The sequence below is a fragment of the Neomonachus schauinslandi genome, chromosome 4 (genome assembly GCF_002201575.2).
Source record: "Neomonachus schauinslandi chromosome 4, ASM220157v2, whole genome shotgun sequence".
NCBI lineage: Eukaryota > Metazoa > Chordata > Mammalia > Carnivora > Phocidae > Neomonachus > Neomonachus schauinslandi.
Window position 1 is genome coordinate 1,988,147 of NC_058406.1, and position 7,042 is coordinate 1,995,188.

General features: G+C 63.0%; 1 protein-coding gene across 1 annotated transcript in view; it reads right to left on the bottom strand.

Annotated features, from left to right (window-relative positions):
• Positions 1 to 7,042, bottom strand: part of MEGF6 (multiple EGF like domains 6) — a 90,504-nt gene that overhangs the window by 75,031 nt on the left and 8,431 nt on the right. The window lies entirely within an intron of this gene.

Genomic DNA, 7,042 nt, shown 5'->3' on the forward strand with positions numbered 1-7,042 from the left:
TTTCTTTCTTTCTTTCTTTCTTTCTTTCTTTCTTTCTTTCTTTCTTTCCTTCCTTCCTTCCTTCCCTTCCTGCCTGCCTTCCTTCCTTCCTTCCTTCCTTCTTTTAAAAGATTTTTCTATTTGAGAAAGAGAGCGCATGAGTGCGTGCATGCACGCACATGGAAGCGGGGAGGGACAGAGGGAGACTCTCAAGCAGAGGCCCCACTGAGCATGGAGCCTGACACAGGGCTCCATCTCACGACCCATGAGATGACCTGAGCCGAAAGCAAGAGTTGGACACTCGACCGAATGAGCCCCCAGGCACCCCTGGACATCTGTGGCATCTTAACGCTAGCCACCCCTCTCTTACGGTCGGGGGCAAGAAACACCTGCGCTTGGTGGGACCTCAGGTGAACCCTGTTGCAGGCAGTGGGGGTGGCCCCTGTCCTGGGACTGGCTAACCATGGCAACGGGGCTCCACTCCTCTACAAGGGCTGGGCTGTCCTCAAACTGCCACGCGACTGAGCCCACGGCCCCTCCTCTTCTCTTCCCCAAGTAGCTACCGGCTGGACAGCTGAGTGGCCTCAGGCAGGACAGGTGTGATCCGGGCGGACAAGTTTCTCCTGGTCTACCAGGCCGCCCCCCTGCAGGCTCTGAACACACGGCCAGGGTCACCAAATGTGCGTGGGGCACAAACGTCAGCCTTCTGGAGGCCAGCACTGCAAATGAGCCCTGTCCCTGGGCACCTCTGCCCAAGCGGCCCAGAGACCCCACATTCATCCTGTAGCTCGAACAGGCCAGGGCGGGAGGGACCAACTCAGACCCAAGACAAAGCTCCTGGCCTGGGAGCCTGCTCTCTCGTGGTTTGTCCCAGCTGCACGGCCTCCTGTGGATTTCCTGTGCCAAAGCCTCTGGCTCCCATCCACTCCTGGCAGTGAGGGCTGGGCCCAGGAGCAGGGGAGCCCCATCCCTGCATCAGCTCCCCACGGCATCCCCAGAGGAGGGGCACGCCTGTCTGCTGGCTGGGGCTGAGCTCACATCCTGATCAGGCCTGAGGGGACCTCAGCCCCTCCCTGCACCCAACACAGAATTTTCAGGATGGAGCCTGGGAGGGGCCTGTCTGGGAAGCAGCTCCCCTCCTGTCTGGGCCACAGCCCCTCCACTGTAACTGGGGATCAGCCCACCACCGAGACACGTGGTGGATGTGCGGGGCCCAATAAAACCGCCACGTGAGCCCCCGGTGCGCGCCTGGCTCACGGAAACCTCGGGCCAGATCAAACACAGCCGACCAATCCGACGCCAGCTGGTTCCCGGCTCCCAGGCTCGGCAAAGGAAGCGGTGGCACCAGCAGCGGGCACAGTCCTGCCCGTGGCCGAAGCCACCAGGCCAGCAGAGACAGGGTGTGTGCTACCCAGGCCAGCGCCCAGGAAACTCTCCCAGGGCAGCCGGGGCACGTACAGCAGGCCAGAACCCCACGAGGATACCCGGGCCCCCAACGCTCCTCCAGCAACCAGCCTGGGAGGCCAGCACCAGGCAGAGTCGGGGCTGGACCCGGCGCAGAGCACCTCTGTCCCCCATCATTGGCGGCATTTAGGGATTCAAACAATGCTGGGTGGGGGAAAGCCCAGATGAAGGGGGTGACGGTGAGGACGACACTGTGCCCAGCCAGGCCCCCCACAGGGCAGCGAGATGAGCACCGTGGCTCAGGGCGGCCCTCACCTCATCGACCACGCCACTGGGCAGCATCTCCTAAACCTCACCCGAGGTGCTGGTAGGACCGCCTGGGCGGCTACAGGATGGAGGCCACTTCCCTGGGAGCCCCGGCTCCCTCCCACTTGGTCCCTCTGTCCCTGTTCTGCTACCAGACCCACCGGCCTTCGACCCAATGCTAGCCAGCAGCTGGAGGCCTGGACCCCAAGCCCCCACCCGCACCTCCCCCCGCCCAGACCCTTGCTGCAGGGAGGGAGTCACTCTGGCTCCTAGCGCCCAAGGAAGAGCCACGCCAGTGCCCGCCCCGAGGCCCTGGGAGTCCGAGGCAGGGCTCCCCCTTGGCCACGCACCCACCGCAGGCCTGCGCTGGAAGGCAGGGCCGCACAGAGGAGGCGCGTGCTCAGCGTGGGTGCCGTGGGCCGCAGCTGCAGGCGTGAGCAGACCCGTGCACGGGAGCAGGCGGGCGTGCAGGCACTCACACAGGTGTGAGCACTGCACACATACGTGAGCGAGCAGGCACACGGGCCACACGTGTGCACGTGAGCGTGAGCGCGTGTACAGTGCATACGTATGTGAGCCCGTGTGTTCAGGAGCACATGGGTGTGGGCATATGTCTGAGGGTGAGCGCATCAGCGCATGTGAGACCATCCACGTGTGTGCACGTGTGATTGTGTGCACATGCATGTGTCCTTGTGAGCGTGAGCACAGGCATCAACCGTGCACGTGTATGTGAGGCTGTGACGTGGGTGAGCTCACCTGGGTGGACAGCACGCTGGTCCAGTGCACGAGTGTGCACGAGTGTGCAAACGTGCCCGGCACAGCAGCATCCAAGTCTGGGGTGACTCCACTGTCCGGAGACACCTAGGGGATGAGGGGTCGCCGCAGAACAACACGCCCACCCCTAGCAACCGCGTGGGCATCCGTGTCCACAGCGAGGACAGGACAGCCAGAGTGCCAGCTCTGCAAATTCCCACGCTGGGCGCAGGGCTGACACGTGTCCAGAACGGAAAAGGGAAAGTGAACAGCGAAGCAGGAAGGCAGAGGGCGGCCGTCCCCGGGTCCCCCAGCAGCCTTCCTGCCGCTCCTTCCCACAGCCCCAGGATCACAGAGGAGATGGCCGCATCCCAGGAGGGAGGAAAGGGCAAGCTTGCGAGGTGGTCAGCAGCCTGGGCTTCTGTCCCCTTGGCCCATCCAGTGGCCTGTCCCAGGCTCCCGTGGCAACAAACCACGTCAATCCCTCCCCCACACTCATGCGAAGCCCTCACAGGCCACAGATTTTCTCCCAGCCGGCCTAGCATCCCCTGGGCAGCAAGAAGGCATGAGTGACCACAATGGGCCGGGACAGCCTGTGGAGAAAGCTCTGGGTGGCCACCCTGCAGTGCCCACCCCAGTCCGTGGTCACCTCTGAGGGTCTGCTGCAGAGTCAGGGCGAGGCTGGCCCACACACCCCGGGCACACATGGGGTCCTGAAAACCCAGCCACGGCCACGCTGTCCAGACCCAGCTCCCACTCCATCCACGCATCCAGAATCCGGCCACTTCTCACCACACTCCGCAACCCGCCAGGGCCAGGCCCTCCGCCCTCCACGGCAGACCGTGTCCCTCCCCCAGTCAGACCCTGCACGGGCTTGCTGTCCTCACAAGGGCCCTGGGACCTCAGCAAGTGACCTCATTTGGAAACAGAGTTTTTGCGGGCATGACTAAGGCAGAGACCGGGCTCACACGGATTCGGGCAGGCCCCGCTCAGAGACAGGGGAGGGCACGCAGACAGCAGGCGGCTGATGCGGCCCCACACCAGGGAGGGCCCAGGACTAAGCGGGAAGGATCCCCCACATGTGGATGGCACACCTCCGGCCTCCAGAGAGTAAACCCGAGCTGTTTCAAGCCCCACCCAGCCCCTCCTGGCCGACGCCCCTCCCCCACCGCAGCTTTCTCCAGGGCTCTGCTCACGGGCTGGCACTGAACCCAGAACCGCAGGCGCGCTTGCCCGCGTGTCCGCCGCCACGGGACAGCAGCTCCGACGGAGGAAGGGCCAGGCCCAGTCTCTGCCACTGCCACCCTCCCACACCTGAGCACAGCGCAAGGCACGCTGTTGGCCCCACACAAACAATCGTCCGGGGGACCGCCTGGGTCAGTTTCCCAATGCATGCTTTAGGGACACTGTTTATTTTTTCAACTTTGTTGTATCTTTTTATTCCTTTCTTTTTAAATAAAGAATTGGTTTGGAAAATACTACATAGTCTTTCTCAGGAACTCACAGGACACATTAGCATGTTAAATGCTCTGATAAGTCCCGCAACGATGGAACCTGCTTCACTGTGCTTTATGCAGAGCTCCCCGGACCACAGAACCCCTTCCCATTCCTCATTGCTGGCGCAGCTCCTGGCACCTGCTCAGGCTCTGCCTCTCCGTCCAGTGGCCTCCTCAGATGGCCGGGGCTCAGCCTGCACAGAGTTAGAGCGGGGAGCCACAGAGCATCTTCCTGGCCCCTCATTCCTGGGTGCATCCATGTCAGAGTCTGCATGCAGCACCTTCACACTCAGGGCGCCCTTTGATGAGGGACACCCAGAGCCCAGGGCATGGGGGTGGGTCCAGGAAAATCTGCACCCCACCGAGATGGCCGTGGAATTGGGAGAGCCACCAGGCAAGAATCTGGCACCCCAACAGAAGAGGTCAGCGCCCAGTTGCCCACGGGGCACATGTGTACCACGCAGACCCGAGGAAGCCCCCTGGTCACCAGGCAACGCCACCCCACCCGGCCAGCACTTTTCCTTTCTGGTCACCTCCAGGTCACACATGCTGCTAAGTGGGCCTCTGAGAAATCACAGTGGCCACTAGGAGCTTCCTGTCATTCTCTTACACAGCATGATGTCTCCTCCTCACTCCCACACGAACCCACGGGGGCCCTGATGGCGTCCCACATGCAGCTGCAGTTCCAGGACACGCGAAGCGAGGACGTCTCACATGGCTGGTGGAGAGGGGCCGGGCTGGGGCTGTCAGCAGCAGGGGGGGCTGCCCCCGGCCCGACACGGTCTCCCTTGACTGCGGACAGCCTGGACTGGGACTGGGGGAATGGCACAGGGATGGGGGAAGGGACAAACCCAGAGACTCCTGACCCCCGGGCCCCTGTGCAAGAAGTGGGCACCTCTCCCAAGTGTGGGCCCAGCACCCCAGCCACTGCTCATGCTCAGGAGCTCGGAGGGCCCCGACCCAGCCTCCAGCCCCGGCACCCACAGGCAAGCCGGCAGGAAGGGGGCCACCCCAGACTCTCCCCTGACCCCACAGGGCAGGGTTTCCCAGGGTCTGGGGGGTCTGGGCACCTGCTCCACCTGGGACAGGGAAACAGAGTGACCCAGTGACCCCAAGGGCTCAGCTCACGGCAGGAAGCCCGTTCTCTGTGCTCAGCCCACCTTCTCCGGCCACTTCTTCTGCCTTCCTCTGCACGCCGCCCCCCTGCCGCCTCCGCTGCACTTCCTCCAACACCCACGTCCCTGCGGGCCCGCCCTGCCCATCCACACATCGAAGCCCCAGCTGGCTCTGTACCCCCCATTGCACCCCTGTTGCATCGTCTGCTTGCCACCAGCCTCCTGCCAGGCCCCCTGACTCCCCAGAGCTGAGCAACGGCCACCCCTGGGGGGCAGGGTCCCAGGCTCAGGCTCTGCCCCACGTGAGCCTCCCTGTCCCTCCCTCCCTTCACCTGCCGGGGACCCAGACACTGGGGCAACAAGAGGGTGCCCGAGAGGCCGGATCACAGGGTTCTTCCTAGAGCATTCAAAATCCAAATACAGAAATAAGTAAATCCTGCACTAAAATGTTTTTTTAAAAAACAAACAATCAAGAAAGCCCAAGCCTCAAGTTTAGGACACACGTGGAGACCCTGTCTGTGTCTCCAGGCCAACAGCACAAACTGGACCCCCAAGGCCAGGCCCTGTGGCAGAGACGTCCTCATTTCCTCACCACTACAGCCCTGTCCCCAGCCCGGCTTCTCCACCTCTGCAAGGCCACGGCTGCCCTGGGCGGCTTTAGGTCCCACCTGCCAGCGATCTCCCCACTGCCGCATACCCGCCCCCTCCTGCTAGCTGGCCAGGCCACGGCAGAGCCAGCTCGTCCTTCCTGGCCACCAGCACCGGCAGACAGAGCCGCAGGACAGCCCAGGAGCGCACGCTGAGCCAGACTGCGAAGGAGAGACTGTCGGGGCCTGAGGACCTATGCTGAAATCGGGCCCTCATCCCTGAAAAGTCAGCATTTGGGGCCTGTCTCCAACCTGGTCTCCCAGGATCTGGCTGACCCTTGGGCCCTACCGCTCCTCCCCACCCCTGACCCTGGGAAGGTCACTCCGAGACACAGGAGAAACCAAGGGTCACCCGACCCAAGTTCAGGAGTACGGATGCTGGGAACGCTGCAGTGCCAACCGTGACCTGCACCCCGGCTCCCCGCCCTTGCCCATGAGAGTGTATACACCCACTCCCCCCAGCCCAGGAAGCCAAGCCCAGAGGGCCCCCCACCCCAGGCTGGCCATGTGGTTGGGCATCCACGTCCTTTCTCAGGTATAAAAACGCTGTGCTCCCCACCCACCCAACCCCACCCAGTGCCGTAGGCCCCTGCCTCCTCTGCCCGCCCCCACCATTCACCAGATTACTAGGGCCACCTCCAGCAGGCCTGAGGAGCCCCATCTCACAGCAGAAACCAGGGCCGTCGGCTTTGACCTCTACCATGCACCCCCAGTCAACAGACTCCTTTGTTTTCCTAGAAGCCAGAAGCAGGGAACACACACATCACCAGGATCAGAGAGCATGGGGAGAAGGGCTGCTGCCGGGAACCGGGGGTCTGGGGCACCTCCCGCCAGAGGGCCAGCTGGCCAGCATCTGGGCAGCCACCCTGCCCCTGAGCCTCTCCTGCCCACAAGGGAAGCCAGAGCTGCTTCCTTCTCCTCTTCCCTCCTGATCCCTTCCTGGGGAGAATTATTCATTTCCTCTTCCAGAAAAATAGCACCAGCATCCTTCTCTTCCCCTTTTCCCACTGGAGTTCATGCAAAAACATCTCTGCCCCCGTTCAGCTGCTCCCATGTTTCCCGTGTGCAGAGGGACCCAGGGGCAGAGAGACAGGCCAGAACACATCCTGTTCCAGCATGGGGAGCTGGGACCCCCAGCCACCCCCACTGCATGGCCCCATCCCTCACCTCACGTCAGGGGGTGCCGTGTCATTGTTTCAGGGGAGGCCAGACCTCTGGGACCACCTCTCCAGGGAAGGGATACTGCCACCTCCTACCCCATCAGCCCCAACTGCCCACCCACCTGTGCCCACACCCACCTGGGCCCACACCCACCTGCTGGCCCACCTGGGCCCACCCCCAC